A 24,526-nucleotide genomic window follows, 5' to 3' on the forward strand; every position below is an offset into this window, starting at 1 on the left:
TTCTCAGGAGCTCACTCTTACCTGGTGCTACTTTTTGCGGTACCAGGTACCAGCAGAGTCCTCTTGGCCCATAGGCAGACTCACAGAGAGTGCAGGGCAACCCTCAACCAACAGGAGACTGGAGTCATATAAATGCTCCAGCTTTCTTTCGGGTAGAAGTTTCTAGAAGACATTCTAGATACTTCTCTGAGGTCCGCCTACATCAGTGACCTTGAACACATACCCTCTTGTTAACCTGTCCTTTTCCCCTTGCTTTTCCTGCTCTCTCACTCCTGCTTCCTAGGATCACCTCCCAGATAAACTGACTTCACTCACTTCCTTGCTTCAGTCACTGCTGTGGAGGAACTCAAACTAAGATAGGAAATTTGTGTACTCTACCTATTTTTCATTTGCCAAGCAAGTCCTGGCCCTATGAAACATCTGTAGTTCTCTCTCCATGCTCAATCAAGTCTCTTGAGAAGAACATTCAGGACATACAAACTTCATATTCCAGTTGCTAATTTTTTCCAAGGATCTGTGAAGTCTACAACCAAAAACAGCTTTTCCTCAACTCCTTCAAAACATCCATCATCCATCCCCACTTCAAAGGTTGACATCTAGGGGCGCCTGGGTGGCTCAGTAGGTTAATGCCTCTGCCTTCGGCTCAGGTCATGATCCCAGGGTCCTGGGATTGAGCCCCACATTGGGCTCTCTGCTCAGCGGGAAGCCTGTTTCCTCTTCTCTCTCTCTGCCTGCCTCTCTGCCTACTTGTGATCTCTATCTGTCAAATAAATAAATAAAATCTTTAAAAAAAAAAAAAAAGGTTGACATCTAGAGCCCAACCTGGGGAAATTTAACATGAAAACAGTTGCCCATTATAGGGAAAAATAATCAGGACTCTTCCAGTCAAGAGAATATGGGATACTGTAAGGAAGACCTAGTCTCAAAATATATAAATGGCTTTGTAATGGACGTGAATGGACACATTGCCAAGTTTATAAATGATAAGAAGACAGGGATATGGTTGAGTGATAATTCGGCTGAGAGATAAAGTGGTTAAATGAGAGTTGGCAAGAATCACTTAAAGCGCTTTGGCTGGTAGGTTCTGAACGTTCTTTATTAGAAATGACTATAGATTAAAGACATATGAGACAAGTAAGTAATACAAAGCAGAAGAAATCCTTAAATCAAAATAGACATTTTAATAACTATGCTTTAAATAAATCCCCCCTCTGAAGTCTTCTAATGTTTAACAGCTGCAAGTAGATATGACACCAGAAGCTAATCAAGTAGTTTAATAACACAGGAAACAAAAGAGCACAAAGGAAACTGAAACAACCCATTTTCAGTCCCTCCAGGATTTCCAGCTCTTTCCCTCTTCTGCTCTACCACCCAGCCATCCCAACACCCTACAGGTTGGGCAGCCTCCTGGTTAAGAACTATGGAGCCAACCAGCCAGACCAGGTTTGAATCTTACCTCTGTCCTGTTTCATCTCTATATGCCTGGGCAAGTAACTTAGCCTTCCGAGCCTTAGTGTTCATCTCTATAAAATGGTACTAAACTACCTGATGGGGTTTTTCCAAGAGTTAATTGGGCTACAACATGGGAGCACAGAGTAAACATTGGATGAAGTATCCATTATTGCTATTATGATTACTGCCTTGCTCAGAAAAGCAGAAGAGAACTAGAGGAAAAGAAATAGAGAAGGAAACACAGACAGAAAAAGAGAACAGATGAGAAGGGTGCCCTGGAGGTAGCTAAGTTCACCATCCAAGTAGGACCAGTATTCAGGCAGTGTGCCCAGGCAGGCGCACAAGCTTGCCTCAGTTTAGATCAGTCACTACTGATGCTCCAGTGAGTTGATAAATTTTGAATATCACCCCTGCCTTGGCTTGCAAATTGTTCAACCACAAGATATAAACCTTTACTGTTCTTTAAGAAATCAATATGGTGACACGTATCAAAGGCCATGAAACTATTAAGACTTTACCCCACTCCTGGGCATTTATTCAAATGCAAAAGGAGAATGAGCTACAGGTCCACCGAGGCTTATGGAGGTGTTATCTATGAAGGAAAAACACCACAAGCGAAGCTCAAGTTCAACAACAGAGGAGTAGTTAAAGTCATTGTCAGTCCTGTCTTCAGTGGAAATCATGTAGCATTGAAACTATAATTCCGAAAATCAGAAACCCATAGAAAAACGTGAGGAGCTTATGGTATAATGGTCAGCCAAAAAAGGTAGCATATATATTCTGATATATATTCTGATATATCATGTAAGTTACACATCTGATATATCATGATATATCATATATATTCTGATATATCATGTAAGTTACACATAGATAGGAGCAAGAGTAACTGTGGCCTTACAAATTCTTTCTCTTTACAAAACCATTTAGTACGTTTGTTCTAATATATTAACAATTAAAAGGGGCTGGGATTTAGAGAAAGAAATGGCTTTCTCTCTTCCAAAACCCATGCTCAGAGACAAGGAATAATATCTATAGCACACGGGCCAAAGTTCTCCTTCCATTATCCCAGTGGGAGCTTTGGGGCCAATTAGGGAAAGCAGCCCCTTCAAAAAAATCTTCCCTAGGATGCAGACATTTCTTTTGTATTGAGCTCTGTGCACAGCCTTACCATCCTCCATTGGAGGCTAGTGAAATAGGATTCTTCCAGGAAAATGTTGGCAGTTGGACCAAAGGGGAAGCTCCTGAAGACCCAGGGATTCATTATTTTAGGTGATGTGCCGATGAGAATTAGGACAATGGCGGCCGAGTCAACAAATATGAGTGGGATAAAAGCTGAATTAGATGGTATGGAAATTAGATCTCTTTCCTCTTGACATCAGCAAGTTGGGTACTTTCTAAGCATTCCTCTTCTGCCTACTGGAGATTATATTTAGACCAAACCAAGAAAGATATTGCACCCGAGATCCCACAAAAAGCTTGCGATGTGAGTCCCAGATGTAAAAGGAAGTGAATTTGCCAAACCATGCTGTCTGCACCTTCTTCGGAGGCAGCGCCATTCCAGGCCTCTGACGAAGGGGCGAAGACAAGTCTCCCCGGGGCTGGGGTCCTGGGCCCACCGCAGCGAAGGCCGTTAGCAGCTCTCTTTGTTCCGTGTGTATCAAAGGAGCACAGTATGGATCCCAGGCCCCCCCCAAGACGGCCTGGGTCTTTCCGAGGAGGCTGCCCATGTGTAAAAATGTCCAGGAGCACAGACGAATTCTCCATCAAAGGGAGCTTTTATATTCAGCTCCCTGTAGTCAAGGACTGAGTGTTTAGAGCCATGCCCCCTAAATATTTAAGCAGTATGACCACTCAGGCGTACTGAAGAGAAGCAAGAAATTATAGTTTGTGCTCTGGGTGAAGAATAAGCAGAAAGTTCTTGCTCCCTACCTTGGTTTCTCTACATCCCTGGTCCCATCAGACTTTGCTGGCAAGTTGACCTTGACACGTGTGTGGAACTGCTTTCACTAGAAGTTTGAACTAAGTGGGTTTGGGACTGAGGCAAACTGTTACATGAGGCTCGGCACACAGATTCTTACATCTCAAATGTTCTTTTCACATCCTCCTGTTGGGGTGTGCCAACGCAATGACCCCTATGGACCTGAAGGTGTGATTTCTCTCGAGGGACTTGGAGTTCATGGCTGGCAAGGCCCCGTGGGCTTCCAGGCAGGGTTGCACAGCCCCAGAGAGTGGCGGCCTTTACTAGGGAGTGGGTTTCTAAAATCAACATGTCAGAACGCTGCAGAGTTCCCTTTGGCCTCCTCACCTCCAGCTTGTGGTTCCTGACCGCCCAGGACTCACTAGCAGGGAGAGCCTCTTGTTTGTCTAGACGGTCCCATCAAACCTGCGCGGTGCCCCAACGATAGGGCAAAAAGGTAAGGAGACTGAGGGCCAGATGATAGACCCATTTCCAGCAGCCAGAGGACACCCCTTCCAAACCTGGGGAGTTCTTTGCCCTTAGCACCTATAAGCTTTAAATTTTCTGGAATAATTCCACTTTCATATTGTGCTTTGGTAAACAGAAGGCAGTCATCAAGAAGGTATTAATACAAATGTCACTGTGCACGTCACTCTCCCCCAAAGCAACAGCAGCCTGTTCAAATGCCAGAGGATATCGAGAAATTAGGGAGGAGGCGCTGGAGACAGACGCCTAGCTTTTCTTTTCCTGGTCGTGCAGCAGACAGCTTACTGTCTTGGCAGCCCTCCAGCTCTGCTTTCTTTTCTGAAAGTTCTAGGTACCCAGACTCCACGCCGTGCTGCCTGCTCATTCGAAGCACACTTGCTCTCTGCTTTGAAGGGGACAGCCATAAATAAAGCACTGGGGGGAGTACTGGACAGGCTTCAGCACACTCGCTGCCCTTTCTCAGAAAGAGAGAGCCGCATTCTGAGATATGCTTGCGGCTGGCATTCAACTCTCAATCGGTCACAGCTTACTAGCCAGAAGATTTTAATCTCCATGACCTCCAATGAAAAACTTTTCCAAATGGAAATGTCTCCCTGAGCCACTGATCCACAGTTTGGAAAAAGTAAGCTAAGGACTATTTACAGAAAGCTGTGTTGTTCTCTACTCCCCTGACCTCGGACTTACTCTGCCCAGGAGAACATCCACCCATCGCCAAAGCCAAGTCCAACTCTCCCTCTAAGATTCAGATCATATCGCTTCATTCAACAAACATGGCTGAAGCGCCCACTTACGTGCCATCACTGAACTATCAGTCTCCCAGGAAAGAGGACAGTTAGGAGTAACCTCATCGGGATGGGGCCAGGGGTCACAGAAGGATGTCACCCCCGCCCCAAATCCTTCCTGGCTTTTCCAAGACCATCCTTGCTTCTTCATTCCCATATCTTCTCACAGGCACATATCAACTCATGAGGTCACTCCATGAGATTTCCACACGATCCCCCACTCCCACACTTGCATGGAGAGGTCTTCAAGGTCATGGATTATCTCAGTTAATTACCTGGTAAATGTTCAATGAATGTAAGAAAGAAATCTCTACGGAAGTAACTGCTGTCTACCAGACCCCAAGTAGGGTCAATAAACTTAGAAATCTTTGTTAGGGCAATCTCAGAATTGATAGCATATTTTACTCTTTCAAACAGAAACATGTAGATGAGCACTGAACAGATGAAAAAAGGTTCAATTAGGTAGTTAGTGCAGGGGTGGGTGAATGGAGGCAGGGAGGTGAGGGAAAGAGCAGTGAGGGCCTAGAGCGGCTGCTGAATCGGGGGTAAACCAGTTGGTGGCAAGGGCTAGGACAGAGGCCAATCTGAAGGTATTTCTGAATCAGCATTTGCATCCTAGCTGTTAAAACTGTGTGAAAGTTACTTTAATGTCAGAAAGACATTTGAAATCTTAATACCTTTTTGCACAGAATACCAAATGCTTTATCTTGATAGTAATTAGCCAACCCAATGCAGTAATGAAACAATCAGGTTAGAATGCCCTAACACAGTGCTTCTCAAACATTCATGTGTGTATTAGCTGAGGATCTTGATAAAATTCAGATTCTGACATAGAAGTCAGGCGTGGCAGACAGTCTGTATTTCAGATGAGTTTCCAGGTTCTGTTGGCCCACAGATCTCACACTGAATAGTCAATTCCAGAAGATCAGGAAGAACAAGTTGTGATTTTGACAAATCACACCATGACTCTTCTTTTTACGTTTGCACTATTGATTGAAATTTGTCTAATTATGGAATTAATATATAATCTTTACGGTGAATTTGGAAACTGTAAAATGTACAAAGAAAAAAAACTAAATCACCTTCAACCTCATCATCCAGAGATTATCTGTATAAACATTTTGATGTGTTTCCTTCTCATCTTTTTTTCTGTTTTTACATCAGGCCCTCCTTACATTTTTTAATCTTGATTTTATTTTCTTTTGAAATTGTGACTGCTTCACAAGCTGTTCTGTTATTTGAAAACATACTTTATACTAGGCCAATCAGCAAACATTTAGAAGGACAACATGTATCCTCCCAGTTAATCCTGGTACAGCAGTTAAAGAGTCGCTGCCCTTGTTTTACAGTGAGGGGAAACAAGCTGATATACAATTGATAATAAATAAGATTAAATGGGTACAATTCTCATTTTAAATGACTGCACTATATTTTATTTTATAGCTGATCACAATATGGTAAACCTCCTTCAGATATGTAGTTTCCTTTCTTTTACTGTTGTGTATATCTATATTTGCTATTTAGATATATATAATGTATATATTAGATAGATAGATATCAGCCCCATTATATACATATCTATATATCAATTTTTGCATGTACTCCTGATTTCCTTGAGACAAATTACTTTTCAGTGGAATTTCTGAGTCACTGTGTGCAATTTTTAAGTTTTTGATATATATTGCCAAGTGGAACCCCGGCAATGCTGGGCCACACACACTGCTACCAGCAATCACGGGGGTACCCAAAAAGCTTCACCACACCTTTTCTAGCATTAGTTGCCATTTATTTTTATATTTGCCAAGTTGTTTTTATTTAAATTCCCTTTATACCTGTGATGTTAAACATTTTCACATGCACATAAGCCCTTTGATTTCCTCTTTCGTCAAGTGTCTTTTTCCTTTGCCCATTTTGCCTTTGAGGTATTGGTCTTTTCTGCGTATTAATTTGTAACTGTTCTTTACATAGTAAAGATATTAATGCTTTGCTATACATTTTGTAAGTACTTTTCTAGCTTATTGATCTTTTTACTTTGTTTCTATTTTTTTGAAAAATATGTATTATTTAGAAGTATGTTGTATAATCTCCATGTTTTAGAATTTTTCAGTCATCTTTCTGTTATTGATTTCTAGTTTAATTCTGTGGTCTGAGAGCAGGTACTGCATGATTTATATTCTTCTAGATTTGTTAAGGTGTGTTTTATGGCCCAGAATGTCATCTATCTTGTAAGTGTTCCATGTGAACTCAGGAAGAATGTGGATTTTGCTGTTGTTGGATGAAGTAGTCTATAAATGTCCATTATATCCAGTTGATTGATGGTGCTGCTGAGTTCAGCTAAGTCCTTACTGATTCTTTTGCCCGCTAGGTCTGTCCATTTCTGATAGACGGTTGTTGGAGTCTTCAGCTGCGATAGAAGATTCACATATTTCTCCCTTCAGTTCCATCAGGTTTCGCCTCACATGGTTTGACTCTCATTTGTTAGGCCCTTACGTACACATGAGGCCTGATGTCTTCTTGGATAATCGATCCCTTCTTTATTATGTAATTCCCTCCTTTGTCCCTGATAACTTTCCTTGTCTTGAAATCTGCCCTATGAACTTAATATAACTACTTTTGCTTTCTTTTGCTTAGCATTATCATGGTATAGTTTTCTCCATCTACTTGCTTTTAATATATAGACACATTTATAGTTAAAGTGGGTTTCATATAAAAATATGTGGCTGACTTGTGTTTTTAATTCACTCTGACAACCTCTGTCTTTTAATTGCTGCATTTAGACCATTGATGTTCGAAGTGATTATTGAGAACAGTTAGATTAATGTACATCCTATTAGTTCCCCTCTTCTTTGTTCTTATTTTGTCTTCCCTTATTTTTCTGCTTTTGTGGTTTAATTGAGCATTTCATAAGATTCCATTTTCTCTCTTTTCTTAGGATATCAGTTATATTTTTACCTCTTTTAGTGGTTGCCTTAGAACTTGCAATATATACTTAAAACTAATCCAAGTCCACTTTCAAATAATGCTGTGCCACTTCACGAATAGTATAAATACCTTACAATAACAAACTAATCCTAATTCTTCCTTTCTGTCCCTTGTATCTTTCCTGTCATTCATTTCTCTCATGTATAAGGATGCATAAGTATATGTATACATAGATATGTGCATGCTTGTCTATATGGGTATACGTAATAGAATACATTGTTGCTATTATTTCAAATAAGCCATTATCTGTTAGATCAATTAAGAATTAGAAAAATAAGTGTTTTTATCTTACCTTCACTTATTCCTTCTTACTTGTTCTTCCTTTTGTTATAAAGATCTGAATTTCTGACCTGTATCCTTTTCCTTCTCTCTAAAGAATTATTTTAACATTTATTGCAAGTAGTAACAAATTCCCACAGTTTTTGTTTGTCTGAGAAAGACTTTATTTCTCCTTGGCTTTTGAAGGAGAATTTCACAGGGTACAGAATCCTAGGTTAGTAGATTTTTTTTCTCCTAACATTTTTAATATTTCACTGCACTCTCTTCTTGCTTGCATGGTTTCTAAGTAGAAGTCAGTATAACTTTTGTTATATAGGTAAGGTGTTGGTTTTCTCTTGCTTCTTTCAAGATTTTTTTATCTTTTATTTTCTGTACTTTGAAAAAGATTTGCCTAGGTGCTGGGTTAGTTCTGTTTCCTTTTGTTTTTTGTGTTTTTTGTTTTCTTGGCGTTTATGTTGTTTGGTGTCCTATGAGCTTCTTGGATCTGTGGTTTGGTGTCTGACTTTAACTGAAGAGTTTCAAATATTTTTTCTGTTCCTTTCTCTCTTTTCCTTGTGGTGTTCCCATTATGCTAATGTTACATCTTTTGTAGTTGTCCCACTGTCCTTGGATATTCTGGGGTGGGTGTGTGTGTGTGTGTGTGTGTGTGTATTTCAGGCTATTCTCTTTGCTTTTCAGTTCTGGAGGTTTCTAATCAGATATCTTTAAGCATAGAGATTCTTCCCTCAGCTGTGTGCAATCTACTAATACACCCATCAAAGGAATTTTTTATTTCTGTTACAGTGCTTTTGATCTCTGGCATTTCTTTTTGGTTCTTCCTTAAAATTCCCATCTCTCTGCTTCATAGCTCATCGGTCCTTGCATGCTGTCTACTTTATCCATTAGCTCTCCTGCATATTAATCATAATTGTTTTAAATTCCCTTTCGGATAATTCCAACATCCCTGACATGGCTGATTCTGATGCCTGCTCTGTCTCTTCAAATTGTGTTTTTTGCCTTTTGGTGTGTCTTGTAACTTTTTCTTCATAGCTGGACATGAAAGACCAGGTAAACTGAACTGCTATAAATAGGTGGCATGGGATGGGGAGAGAAGTTCTATGGTCCTATGATTAGCTCTCAGTCTTTTAGTAGGCTTATGTCTATAGACTGTGAACTTCGCAAGTGTTTCCAGTTTTTCTCTCCCCACTGGGTGAGACAAGATGGCTAGACTGGGCTGAGGTTGGGTATTTTTCTTCTCCCATGTGGAAGGCTAGAGCCAGCTGGAATTTGGTATGTCTCTTCCCCTGGGGTTAATTAGGTTCTGATGATATCCCAGCAAGTTAGGCATGGGCTAACTAGTTTCTGCTGAGGGAAGGCCTTGTTGAGAAGAATGGAGTGCTCTGGCACATTTTAAAATGGCTCCTTTCCCCTTAGCCTGATGAAAGTTTTTTGTTGCTGTTGCCTGCCTGCCTTCCTTCCTTCCTTCCTTCCTGATATTTACTGTGAGAACCTGGTCTACCTCCTGGGGGTAAATCACACAAAACTGTGGGGAGCCCTCTACAACTGGGTCTCCTTAGGGTTTTTGACTCTCAGAGTCGTCTACACTGGGCCTCCAGAAATTTATCAGTGTAGGTGTTTGTACCCTGGCACTGGTTCCCATGGCGTTTCCAGCTGTGATTCTCTGCTCTGGTAAGCTGCCACAACTCCCTCTATTAGCCTGTTTCTCTAATCTTGGGGGAAGCGTTTTTTGCCCTGTGTCCTCCCCTCTCTTATGAATCCAAGAAGAGTTGTTGATTTTTTTCAGTTTGTTAAGATTTGTACTTACTTGGGTGGAGGGGGAACTTCCAAGCTACTTACGTGTGGGACTGAAAACTAGAAATCTTTAGTTTTCTAGTTTCTAAATTTCTAAAACTAGAAATGTTTTAAAAGTCTACATAAGTTGTGAATTTTAAAGTAAGTCCTAGCTATTAATCTTGTCCACTGTGAATCTGGTCTTTGTTTTTACATTTGGAATAGCCTTTCCCACAAGCTGAAAAAAATACGGATCCATGTTTTCAGTTTTGTAAAAGCTTCTTACATTATGTGTATATGGGAAAGTTAGAAGACTGTTGTGGGATGCCTGGGTGGCTCAGCTGGTTAAGTGTCTGCCTTTGGCTTGGGTCATAATTCTGGGGTCCTGGGATTGAGGGCCACATCAGGCTCCTTGCTCAGTGAGGAGCCTGCTTCTTCCTCTTTCTCTGCCTGCTGTTCCCCCTGCTTGTGCTCTCTTTCTCTGTCAAATAAAAAAAAAAAAAAAACAGCGTTGCAAAGATATTCCCCTCTCCGGTGATACAGTTTTTCTAAAACTGGTTATGCAACAGGCTTCTCACTAAAGAACCAGGAACAGGGAATCATGGAAAGTTGACATGTTTCATGATAGTAATAGGAGCTGAGAGGCCGGCTTCTCTTTGGTCATTAGCATGCATACTTCTCCCTAGGAAGGATTCGATGGGGTCTTTCATCTATGCTCGGTACGTATGGTAGATACAATAATACTCTCCAAAAATGTATATATCCTAACCCCGCAAACTTGTGAATATGTTACCTCCCGTGTCAAAGGACTTTGTAGATGTGATTAAGTTAAGGATTTCAAGATAGATTATCTCAGAGGGCCCAAAGTAATCACAAAGGTCCTCAAAAAGGGGAGACAGAAGGGTCAGAACCAGAGAGAGAAGGCAATGAACAACATAAGCAGAGGTCAGAGAGAAAGAATGAAAGTTGAAAATGCTCTGCTGCTAATTTTCAACATAGAGGAAAGGGCCATGAGCCATGAAATGCAGGTGGCTTTTAGGGGCTGGAAAAGAGGAGGAAGTGGATTCTCCCCTAGAGCTTCCAAAAGGAGTGCAGCCATGCTGACACCTTGGTTTTAGGATCTGACCTTCAGAACTGTGAAGAAATAAACTTGTGTTGTCTAAGCCACTGACTTTGTAGCAATTTGTCCCAGCAGCAATAGGAAACTAATATGGGATCGTCACAGTGCAAGTATAGGCCAGATCCCCGCAGTGGTTCCTGAGTACTGTTGTTTCCTAGCCTTTGTCCAATTTAGTTGGCTACTGCTAGGAAAGTAGGATTGAGCTAGGAAAGTAGGATTGATTTCACCATCATCGCAGGGCCTCCGAACACGGATATATCTTACCCAGGAAGAGTTGGTTGGAGTTGTGCCTAAAAGTAAAAGGGCAGGAACATGAGGCTTTTGGTTCTCCTCCTTGAATCAGCCCAGATCATTCCTATGAGTCATCAGAATATTTCATTCTTATTAGTGTCTGATAGGGACAAAAATTGCATACCTTTTAGGGTTAATGTGAGGATTAAATGAGTTCATGCATCCAGGTGTGCCCCTTAAAACATTGCCTGGCACCTTTTAACATCTTCAGTAGATGTTAGCTCTTATTTGTATTAAAGTTCTCCAGAGAAACGGAACCAAGAAGATGTGTGTGTAAATTATACACAGAGAGGTTATTTTTAGGGATTGACTGACACAGTTGTGGGGTCTGACAAATCTGAAAACGGCAGGGCAGGCCTAGGGAATAATTAATGAAGTCTTGACTTCAAAGGCCGTCTGGAAGCAGAATGTTTGTCCTCCCTTGGGATTTCAGTCTTTTTTTTCTTACAGCCTTCCACGGATTGGATAAGGCCCACCCATATTATGGAGGGCAATCTACTTTATACAAAGTCGACTGATTTAAAAGTTAACCATATCTCAAAAAATCTTCACAGTAACACCTAAACTCATATTTAGCCAAACCTCTGAGTAGCATAGCCTAGGGAAGCTGATGCATAAAATGAACTATCTTGTGGTTATTTGTTTCGTACCTTATTTCAATGGCTAAAACTTCCAGGAAAATATAAAATGGTAAAAATCAAGCCGGGCATCCTTATCCTCTTTCCAGTTTTTACAAGAATGCTACACTAGGTCTTCATTTGGTATCTCTAGTAAGTGCAACTAAGAAACTATTCTCTAACCCCACTTTAGTATATTTTTAATCCTAAATGGGTACCATCTGCTAAGATGATTATATAATTTTTCTCTTTTGACTTATTGAAATGATATGTTTTATTTATAGATTTCCTATTAATAAACCATTCCTTGCATTCCTATGGTAAATCTTACTTGGTCAGACTGTAGTCTTTTCAGATACTGCTGAATTCAATTTCTTAGTGTTTCAGTTCATTTTCAATTTATAGTCCTAAGTCAGTGTCAGGGGTCTGAAGGTTTTATTTTTAATTGGTTTCTTTTGGGGGCGGGGGGAGCGGGGGTTCTGTTTGTGTGATCCTTGTTAAAATCTGGTATTTTCCTTTTCCTCTGTTCATAAAGTGACTTGGTAAGCATTCCATGTTTCTCTGCTGTGTATCAATTTGTAAAGCAGGGGACTAAACATGTTCCAGTGGCAAGATACATAGACTACCTCAACACAAAAGTAATTTGGTGTTTCCTTCCCTTGCAAATTCTCTTCCATTTCTCTGTATTACCATACCAATTCAATATTATGTTACACATCAATATCTTTTAAAATGTACATTTCCCTTGCAAAAACGTGGCATTTCTTTTCACTCTGTCTTTTGGATCTGGAAACCTCCCCCTTTAAAAAAAAACTCCCTAGTAGGAATAGCCAGCTGTTATTCGAGAGGGTGGCCATTCAAACTCTGGTCTCTTCACAAGTCATCCTGCTTTAGGAGCCAATCCTATATTCTTTGACAAATGGTAACTTTCTTCTTCAAATCGTCCCTGTGTGGAGCTTCTCCAACACTGAGACCAGCATAGGCTGATTTGTTTTGCACTTCACGTGGTTTCCTACAAAACAAACCCAAACAAAAATATAAAATGTGGGTGGCCATTCCTGGCTTTAAAAAAAAAAAAAAAAAAGTCAAGGGTTGGCCTGGGTGGTCTTGGGATAGTGCAGAACTTGGGTCTTTTCTTCAGGGAACTGAGCTGCCATGTAGAAGTCTGGGTGGCTTCTGTTTAAAAGTGAAGCCAGGGGGCACCTGAGGGGCTCAGTGGGTCAAGCCTCTGCCTTTGGCTCAGGTCATGATCCCAGGGTCCTGGGATCGAGCCCCACATCAGGCTCTCTGCTTTCCCCTCTCTCTCTCTCTCTCTGCCTGACTCTCTGCCTACTCGTGATCTCTCTCTGTCAAATTAAATAAATAAATAAATAAATAAATAAACAAATAAAGTGAAGCCAGCAGTTGGAAGAGTAAATTCTGATTCAGAATTTAAAACCCTGCCTCACTGCCTACTTGTGATCACTCTCTCTGTCAAATAAATAAATAGAATCTTTAGATAGATAGATAAATAAATAAATAAATAAATAAATGTGAAGCCAGCAGTTGAAAGATTAAATTCTGGTTCAGAATTTAAAAGCCTGCCTTACCGCACGGCATGCTGCTCTCTTCACAGCAGATGGCCGACGATAATCAACTCTGCTCCCAGACTCCCTCGAGGCCAAGAGCCAACTTGGACATTGGTCCAATATTCACTGAGGCCAGGCTTTACACGCAAGCTTCTTTATATTTAACTCTTATTTGCTTTCTGGTGATAGATTTTGAACTAGGCACACAAAGGAGAATTACGTCCACAAACCAGCATTACTCAAACAGCATTCTGGGGCACATTAGTAAGGCCAGTAGGAAAAAAGATCCTGTCTTCAAATAAACCTGGGACAAGTTGGGTTAAACAAAACGCTACTGACTTCTTTACTGCATAACTCCACAGAGCTGTGAGTACATTGAAGTTCTCTGTGACCTCCGAAACTTTTCCCCCAGTACACCTATTAACATTTCCAAGTACGCTGCCACTAGATAGAATATATTTTGAGGAACATTATCTTAAATAATCACCATTATTATCACCCTCCACACTGAGTGCTTACGAGACACTGAGTACCGTGTTGGGGATTTTACATCTCACTTAATCCTTGCAGCATCTCTAGGAGATGGGTATTATTATATTCATCGCACGGTGGTGTACAGGTTAAGTAATTGGCCCACAATGACAGCAGCAGTGAATCACAAATCCTAATTTGCATCGTGGTCTGTCTGATTCCAGAGTCTCTGTGCTTAACGAGTAGGCTACATTTGTTATTGCACTACTGCACTTTGAAAGAGCCCCCTCATAAAATAATAGATTACATTACATTAGCGTATGCCTTTCCTGCTACTCAGAGAACTATCCTATCCTCTCATGCCCTGAGAGCCAGCCTGGCAGATCCCTGGGTCAGCGAGCCCCTTCCTGCCTTGCTGCAGCCACTCAACCAATGAGCGCTGCATCAAGTATATCGGGAATGTGTGTGGTTGTCCTCCTCTGTCTGACATCTGTGTGTGTGTCCAGAGATGTCTAAATGATGGCACCAGCCCCTCTACAAAGAAGCAGCAAAGGACACCAAGCTGGATGTTAAAGTTTGATAGCATCTTCAAGACATAGTAGAGGAATAGGATAAAGATTAGTGGGCAGTTAGGAGTTGGTGGCAATCCTTTGGCAAAGGAAAGGCACCACTGTGGCCTCAGATGAGGGACTACCCATTGTGTGAAGCTCTGGCCAGAGGCTAGCCCATAACCTCAGGATCTGAAGAGGAGAGAATGTCTAATGCCAAAGAACTTGCCAGAAACCCCTCTCCACAAGGACCATTCCATGTACTGCCATGACTGCTCCCATCTAAAGATCCCATCGCCTGTGCTCATAGGACAACCTTGTGCTGCCTCTTTTAATAGCTTCCCCATTTCTTGGGCCACTAACCAGCCTTCTTCCACACTGCTCTACACGGTCTTCCACACATAGAGGTGAGAAGTTTATAATGATCTAATTTTGCATATCAAAGAACTACTCTGTGAGGGATACGACAGCATGTTCTATGGGAAGAATGCCCAGTTTGGAAGGTTTCCATCTCAGGAAATCTGGGGATGAAGATTGCCAGATTTAGAAGATGTAATTTGAGGGAACCCTACTCCCACAATCCCCACTCTTAAGGTGTCCCCTTATCCTCCCCATTCAAAAAGATTAGGTCTTTTCCAGACTTGTGAGTGAGCTATTGGTACTTAATAAACCACCCCTAATGCTAGTGGCTTAAAATTGCTAGCACTTGTCCCTTACTATAAATTGGGGAGTTTTGCTGATTCGGACTTGACCTAACTGATTTTAGTTCGGCATATACCTGTGTCTGCAGCTGGCTGGTCTAGGAAAGCCTGAGCTAGGAAAACTCCCATCTGCTCTGGTGGTAGCTTATCCTCTAGCAGGCTAGCCTGGGTTCATTTTCATTTTCATGGTCATGATAGGGTTTCAAGCGAGGAAAAAAAAAACCCCAGAGTAAGCCTCTGGTTGTGGTACATCTGCTAACATCCCACTGGCTAAAGCAAGTCTCACTATCAACTCAAGGTCAGAATGAAAGGAAACAACAAAGCTACAGGGGGAAGGCCAGGGTAGGTACTCCCATACATCAAAAGAATCTCTTGACTTGCATTTAAAACATATGCTAATAGAACAATAAAAGTGGCTAGGTCACAGCTAAAGAACCATAGTAACCCAGACCCTACAGTGACTCACCATTCTAGAATTAGCCCAAGACCCAACTCAGAAGACTGGCTTGACCTCTTTGTGTAACTTTGACCACCTGGCAGAATGCAGTGCTGAAGGAGAACAGGAGATGCCACCCCAAAATATGCCATTTTGGTGTAAGAATTATTTTAAACTGAAGACCTCTGAAATTCAACAGATGCAGAAAGGCGGCTTCGTGGAGCTTTCCTTATCTGACTTAAAAGCAGAAATTCCTGGGAAATCAGTCTACCATAAATTCCCTCGTTGGGGTGGGTATGTTCCCAGGACAGAGAACCAAGAGTGAACCTACCGTAAATCCTCTCTCTAGGGCAGTTTTATGGCCTTGAACGAGCTGGAAAGACCCCTCTTACCTATATAGACAAACATCACAAACTTTTGTATCTCTTTTTCTCCTTAAATTTCCATTTGTCTTTCCTAAGAAAACTATTTGTTTTTCCTGTAGAAGCCTTTTTCTCCCCTCTCCATCCCCTACTAATTTAGATATATAAGCCCCAATTCTACCCACCCATTTAAGTAACTCATCACTGAGCACTCTTGCATGTATATACCTGTGTTATGTGTGTAAATGTTTTCCCCTTGTTAATCTGTTTTTAGTCAATTAATTTGCACGACTCAGTCATTCAACATAAGGGGGTACAGGAAAAGCTTTCCTCTCGCATACAGTACCATCTCAATGACGCACCTGGGTCAAGAACTGTACTCTAAGAATGCCTTGCTGTTTGAACCATTTAAATTGGAGTCTTCTGTTGCTCATAGCTAATGATACCCTATCTGATTGAATATTATGTTTGATTTGCCTCTTGAACAGCTAAAAGGAGATATAAAGGAAACAAATGACCATGTGAATCTATATTTGGAAGTAGAGGTAAGGGTAGGAGATAGAGATTTCTGGGTCCCAGGCATGTAGATGTTATTCAGAGCCATGTGACTAGACAAAATCCCATTGGAAGGAATGTAAAAAGAGCAGAGGAGAGAGCTCAGGACAGTCTTGGGGAACTCTAGTATTTAGAGGTTGACTAGGGGAAAGGAGACCTCAAAGAGACTCAAAAGTGACCAGTGAAATAGGAGGAAAGCCAGAATGAGGTGTTAGAGAAGACCAAAAGGGAACGAAGGGATCTCAAGAGAAAAGAACTTGGGTTGTGTTGAACACTTGTGAGAAATCCTGCTCTAAAGTCCTTCTGCCCCCGCAGAGCTCCCTCTGTTCCAGAACCCGCACCCTTGCCCTCTGCGTTCCAAGGGCTGAACTGCCCTTTCCTCTGTCTCACGTTTCCAGGCCGTGTTCTCCTCACCTCGGTGGCTTCACCCGCGTTGCAACCTCCACATAAAACATGCCCCCTCTTCATCTCCCCCTCTCCAACTCCTGCTGTTCTGTCCGCTCAGATGCTGCTGCTCCAGATCTGCCCGTGGGTCCCCTGCAACATGCCCTCAAAGAACCCCACACTTCCTCTATTGAGTTAGTCTGCTTGGGCTGCCGTGACAGACCAGGAGGCTTAAACAACAGAAATTTATTTTCTCCCAGTTCTGGAGGCTACAGGCCCAACATCAAGGGGCATCGCTGCTCGTTTCCGGTGAGGACTCTGTCCTTGGCTTACACATGGCTGCCTTCTCGCTGCGTCCTCACACGACCTTTCCTCAGCATGATCGCAGAGAATGCTCTGATGTCTCTCTTTCTTCAGACATCAGTTCTATAGGATTAGGGCCCTACTCATATTTCCTTATTTAACTTGAATCACCTCCTTGTCAGTAGGGGGTTAAGATCCTCATGAAAATTGGTGGGACGCCATTCAATTGATAACACTCCTCAAACACGTGTTGGGAGATAACGTCTCTCTTCTCTATTTGACTGTAAGAGCTGTGAGGCCACATCCAGGCAATGTGTGTGTTAGGCTTTCTATTCTCTTCACACAGCACAGTGCCTAAGGGGGCTAAAAATATTTATGGATGAAATGAATGAGATCATGAATGCAGGGTCCACCACTGCTACGCCATCTGGCTACCTCATATAGCTAGCCGATGCCTCACCCTTGCTGGGAATTCTCCTCCCACCAGTGTCCCATTTTCCATGCTCTGTAAAATCTCACCCATTTGGAATAAATGGAGGGAAGCCTAGTGTGAATTAGCGAGAAATTCTAGAATTTTAAAAGAAGGTTTGGTATTTTCGAGTAAGCTCTTAAAAACAAAACAAAGCAAAAAAACCCTCTTCATATTTGAAGTACTGCTTTGTAATGCATTCATTATTTGTTTGCCTCCAAACAAATGATGTTAAAATGGTTTAAAATGGGATAAAAAAAGCCCTTTCTTTAGGAAATGAAGCAATCCTCCCTGAATGAGTTCTCACTACCCCTTTATTTGGGAAATTCTACTTGCTACATACATATAGGGCAGAGGGACACTGAATCATGCCTCCAGAAGAAAATGCATCCCAAGTCAGGATTCCAAAGGCCTCCACACGTTAGGAAAGCTAAAAATGATGAGCAAAGGGGGTTGCAGAGGGCCTCAGAATGGCAGTCTTTCAAAACTCTGTCTCTTGCTATATAAAGTCAAAGTTGTGAGTTTGATTTCTAGATATTAGGATACTATCTTTAGAAATAGGAAGTCAGCGGTGGTATATATATTCTTCTTCTCCCTTGAAGATTACACACACATTTTTTTTTTTAAAGATACAAAGATGATTTAGGAGCATAGAAACGGGCTTTTTTTAGGGTATTTCATTTCTAGGTTTTTCTAAACTCTAAAATATGTTGGAGGGGAGGGTCAGGAATCTCTCAACAAATTCCCAACTGTTCACTGGTGTTAACCCTTCAAGAGTGTCTTTTTCTTTCTAAAAATAGAATGTGTTTCTGTAAAGGTGGACCTGGGGTGTAAATGCCTGGTTGCAGTTAGAGAAGAGGTGCTCAGCCCCCGAGGGTTCCAGCTTTCTCTGTGGGGCTGGATTAGGGCTATTATCCCAGTGGTTTCCCAGTGAGGCTCGGGGACATGTGACAAACAAGCTGACTGACACGCAGCCCAGCTGACACAGACCGTCCTAACAATAACACCCTGGCTGACACACCCAGGCCTGTCCCCTCCCTCCAACCACAGGCCTGTGAAGTGGAAAAATGCCTCTGAGAGGCAGCACAGACAATACCTCAGGCTTTCAGGATCATACCATGGAGCCAATTTCTTACACAGATGTACAGCATAACAGGGAAGGGACAAAGGCAGGGAGAGAACTATTCTCATATCATTATTTTAGCCCTGCCCAAGGACCACTTTACTTTGATTCTTTGGCTATTGACCTAAGTGCAGATTTGTGGGTATTCTCTGTGACATGGGTGAGTTCTTGTGATATTATAGAGAGGAACTAGTATGGCCCAGAGATTTGAAGAGCTTGCCCGGAATCAGTAAAATCCCAAAGGAAAGTGTACGAGGGATGCCTGCGCCATGAGGCTGCTTCAGGTGTGGCCTCTTTCTGTAGATTTACTGATAATTGTTCTCAGAGGAAAAGCCCCAGAGAAATCCACCTTATAACAAGTTATTTCTCTTGTTGGCCCACGGGCAGTTCCATAAAGTGGTTGCAGCCTGCAGGCCCTGAATTCTATAAAGAGGTTTCATTTCTGTCGTGATGCAGTTTGAAGGTAAGCATGATGCCATGTTTGAATCGGAGACTGTGAAGGTTTATGGGGAGACAAATGGAGGGATGTGGTAGATAATATGTGTTGGTGAAGGCTGTATCTTAAATATGTCTGGAGGCTCTTGGCAAAGCCCAGTTTGGCTCCAGAAAAGGATTATGGGCCTCTCTCCAGCCCAGCGTTTGAGACAAGATGTACACTCTGGTCCTGGCAATAACCGCTGAGAAAATTGCCTTTGATTGCCGCGATGGGGATCAGAAAGACCTCAGCACCCTTCAGACACTCGTAGGCTGCCAGGATAACCTTTGCGTGTGTGTGTGTGTGTGTGCGCGCGCGCGCACACACACACACACACACACAGACAGCAGTCTGTAGTGTGCGCTGACCCAGATTGGTAAAAACAGTAGTCCTTGCTCTCCTTTGGCCTGGGACTCTCTCCTTCCTTCTCACTGGATTAACATGTTAAGATTATTAAATTAATTTTGTTCATAACTGATAAATCAGAATTCTCTGGAGAGGAGCCTGCTCAATTAGCTTCCTCTTCTGAAATAGAATACCAGACTTTAGGCAGAGTATATTCACAAATGCCCCTAGGAGTGACTGGCTTTCATCGTTTCATGAATTTGGGCCTTAGTGTTTTCATCTGAGCAGGGGATTACAATGACCTGCTCACAGAATTGTTATGAGGCCTGAATGAGAGGAAACAATGTATATGATAGAGCTTTGTGAAGGCCGTGGGGGAGGGCAGGCAGGGGAAGTAACAGTCATTAATAAGATCCGTTGATCAAAGCCAAATTTATTCATGTAGATATAAGATGGGGATTCTGAGAGCATGCATTCTTAGCCATTTTTTAGCAGTGTGAACTTGAACAAGCTAATTAAATTCATAGAGGCTTACTCTTCTTACCTGTATTATTAGGAAAACAATGTCTCTTCTTACCACACTATTGCAAGAGTTAAAACATACCCTCTTACACTAAGTGTGATGCTAACACACGCTGGATGCTTTCTACATGGTAGTAATGGCTATTGAATTAACCCAGGAGATATTTGTAAAAGCAGAATATTTCTTTCCTTCCTAACTTTCTAGTGTTCTTTGCTGCTCAAGAATTAATTCTTGACCTTAGTTATTGTTATGAGTGTGTAAGACTGTGGCCACTGGGACTGCTGTCTGGGGCGTGAAAATAATTCATGGACCATACTTTGAACACTTTGCTTGTATTGAGGATTAGTATTTCAATTTCTTAGACTGAAAACAGAAAACATACCAGGAAACTTAAAAGGAAAAAAAGGTGGGGGAGGGGTACAAACCAAAATAATGAAGCTTCCTAGTTACGGTTTGGTAAATTTTCTATCAATTTAGCCAGATGTTGGGGTTTTTACTGACTCAGAGGTGAAGGGGAAAAGTTATATAGTAGGCCTACCAAATGATAAGTTGTAACTTCCAACTTCTAAATTTAGTAAAGGAAAAAAGACCCTAAATTCTTTTAATAAATAAGGTAGCTTAGTCTGTGGAGAAAGAAAAAGAGAAGCAAAGCGTCAGGAGGAAGCAGATGAGCTAGACGGGTGTAGTCTTCCCTCAGATAAAGATGCCTCCTTAGGACGGTGGGATACAGCCATGTCCCCCATTTGCAATCACATGCTTACGTGAGAACATCTTGTCCCTCTTCTCACCGGAGTAACTTGAGACAGAAGTTTTGCAATGACACAAGTTCTTCAATGAGATGATGTACATTTCTGCTGTCACTCAGCACCCAAAAGTAGCTCATGGGTCCCAGAACTGACATCAGCCATGGCTGGGCTGGCACTGGATTCCATTATATGCTCCAAAGAAAGGAGAAGTTAGTTTTGAGGTGACATCACAGAAAGCAAGGAGGCAACAGTTAGAATTTCAGTGGACTGGGGGATGGGGGGTGCAAAACCTGGTGTATCTCCTCTACTCACCAAGTTCAGAGTTTCTCTGTCCTCCACACTAAAAGGTGATCTCCACCCAGTCTTGCTGGGATAGTCCCATTTCGGTGCCATTTTGTGAGCGCAGAGAACATGACAATGCAGGGTGGGGTGCTGCCAAACTTTGTCTAGGAATGTAGTAACCTGATGCCCAGTTTAGGAGTGTCTATTTTAACAACTCTGAAGGGAGCTTTCTTATTTGTCACTTTGCAAACAAACCCATGGAGAAGACAAAAAACACTGCAAACAGATCTCCCCTCCCACTCCAACACTGATTGCTGAATCCTGTGTAGAGAATGGCTCTGAGACCATTTTCCTGTCTGGACGTGGTGTGATCTGGGAGGGGAGGTCACAGAGGCCTCTGAACATGGGGAGCGGGGGTGAGATGCAAATAACGTAGTTGCCATCTTTGAGCTACCGTTGTCGTAAATAGATACCCAAGACAGTCCCATGTGTACAATGGCATTAGTGTCAACGTAAACATTGAGATCATCTGCACCATGTTGGTCTCTGGGTATCAGTCATTCCTTCAGACACACTTGCCCCACCTCCAGGGTGGATTTCCTCACACTAACCCTGCCTGAGTTTGTTTCTGTACTACCCGGTTTGGGTGTTGTCACTGCTGCAATTTCCCTTCTCTCTCTCTCAGCCTTTGTATTTGCAAATCCCACCTGAATTGTACTCCTGGGTTGGAGAAACACCTCTGGCTAGTTATGAAAATCAATAATACTCTTTGCTCTAATCTCACATACTCTGCCCTCGATATCTTCCATTTGGGTTCACTTGGCTCAGTTTATCCCATGCAACCCGCACCCAATAAGGTACACTCACCGACCTGTGCCCCTACCTGGGCTCCTTTTTGCATCCATTTCTCAAGGTGGTGATTTTTCATTGGCACCTGCTGTTCCTGTAAACTACGTCTAAGGTCTTTGCGTCCTTTAAGACCATAGTCTGCCCAAACAACTGCCAAAGGAATGACTTCACTCACTCTGGAGCATTGACCCCAGGCTCCAATAACCACAGCAGTCTTTCTAGCCATCAATAATGCTCTGTGTGTCATTGTTCCAGTTCTCCTTCCCAGGAGGGTGACCCCATGATGTTGGACAGGAAAGATCAGCTTCTAGGCAAACTGCCAATAAAAGTTTTTAAGAAACCGAGCCATTTCAAAAACTTCCCCTTTCCTAATTAAAATGACTCCTACCTCAATGGAAAAATTCCTTTGAACCTTAAAGAACTTTTTAGACTCTTGCCTAACTTTGGGCAGATGACAGACAACAGCATCACCTTTTAGGGTTCCCACAAGGGCAAGGAGGCAAAGGGGAAATAGAAGAGGAATTTGACAGGTGACAAAAACACCCCCCCTTGTGGCCAAACCATGCTTGCTTTCCATCAGCTCTGCCTCTGTTTGGTTTCAAACGCCAACCCACACTGTCCAATGTATGCAGGCAGCCCAAAGGAGGCAGAAACGCTTCTTCACAGCAGGGGTAAGTAGATAGAACTTGTTTGCTTGACGGAGAAGCAGTAAAAATAAAATAATTCTGTGATGGTCACCTACCCCTTTATATGCCTTTGGCTACTTGGGTACACCCTTTTGGACTCTTTCTAGATGTCTTATTCTACTTATTAAAAAATGATAGCAACCATCTGATGGTCCCATCACTGCCACCAAAAAAAAAAAAAAAAAAATATTCAAGGGAATGCATGAACACAAAATAGATTACGAAGTAAAAATTAAGAGTGTATCTGGCAGATATCAGGAGAGTAGCCCCTGGGTTCATATTATTATTGATAATATAATAAATTGATATAATAATAAATTGTTAAATGATGGTCAGAATGGAAAAGAGATATGGGTGATTTAATTTGATTCTGAGAAAAACGGAGGTATATTCCTCACATTAGGTAGGTTTACCTTCCAGTCTTCCATGTGGGAAAAATATCTTACTTTTCTGTCATCTTCCAGGCACTTAGGCCAAGTACACAGTCTCAAATTCCCATGATTAGATTTAACCACTATAAATAGACCTTGGAAACTCCACTCTGACTTCTAGACCCTGCCATTTAGATTCAGGAATTTCCCCTCTCCTTCCTCATATTTAAAAAGAAAAAAAAAATCCTTGCTATGCTTTTTTGGTCTGTGAGTTTCTCTTCTACATGATTTCCATGCCAAGTGATGAAAAGTCTGCAGGAGGAAAAAGAATGCAGAATTGTGTATACTTTAAGTGAACAGAAGCCTTGGAATAAATACCTATGTGTGATGATTAGAGCCAGTCAATAATTCCAGGCACCAGCAGGCAGCAAACATAAATTTGATAATCTGAACAAATCCTACTCTAACAAATGACCTATTTAATTTACTGTGTGCTTAGTTGTGCTGAAATCACACATTCTATTCAAGATACAAACAAATAAATACATAATGCTCACCAGATCTCCAAAAGATGGGTTCATGTAGCTCTTCCCCTCTCAGAGGAGGTAGCTGTGGGCTTGTTGGAAGGGTAACTTGCCTTAAATTAGGCACATGGCTGCTCAGATGCATTGTTCCTATGGGGAGGACTAAAATAAAAATGCCAGTTCATTGTAATCTGGTTTTAATGGGCCTCAATCTAACTCGAAGAATGAGATTCACAAGAGACACAACGATTACACCAGACTCTATATCCTGAAATTTGAGTTTTAATAAAAGGAGGCGATGCCATTTCTCTAAGTTGGTAATGAACATTATCTTTATTTCAAGGGACTATGTTTTCGCTAGTTCCACTGGTAATCTTAGTCTAAGAAACTCTTCCGTTGACATTCGCCATGTATGAATTATGTGTGGAGGTAGAATCCTATCCTATTATTTTTATGCCCAGGGCCACAATGAGAGTGTTTAATCCTGATGGTTGGGCATTAATTTGTGAGGCTAAATAAAATGTTGATAGTTGTGTGCTAGATTATCAACCCCTTGCAGGCAAAATATAATTCATGTACAATCTAGATTTTTATTTTTTATTTTTTATGATGATGGTGGTTGGGATGTCTTCCATATTTTACCAGTTATTCCCATCAAAAGCATAAAAAGAGTTGCCATGGGAACCTGAGTGGCTCAGTGGGTTAAAGCCTCTGCTTTCGGCTCAGGTCATGATCCCAGGGTCCTGGGATTGAGTCCCACATCGGGCTCTCTGCTCAGCAGGGAGCCTGCTTCCTCCTCTCTCTCTGCCTGCCTCTCTGCCTACTTGTGATCTCTGTCTGTCAAATAAATAAATAAAATCTTTAAAAAAAAAAAAAAAAGAAAAGAAAAGAGTTGCCATGGTGTGATTTTAAATTTCAGGGAGTTAGGACTTTGTAAAAATTTTGACAAAGTTAGCTGAAAAATCAGAAAATGGAATGAGCCCTGGATTTGATAATAAAGACAGGAAACTAGGTCATGGGGATGATATAAAGTGATTCCAATAGGCCCACTGAAGCAAAAATCTGA

This window comes from Martes martes (assembly GCF_963455335.1).
Source record: "Martes martes genome assembly, chromosome: 8".
NCBI classification, from domain to species: domain Eukaryota; kingdom Metazoa; phylum Chordata; class Mammalia; order Carnivora; family Mustelidae; genus Martes; species Martes martes.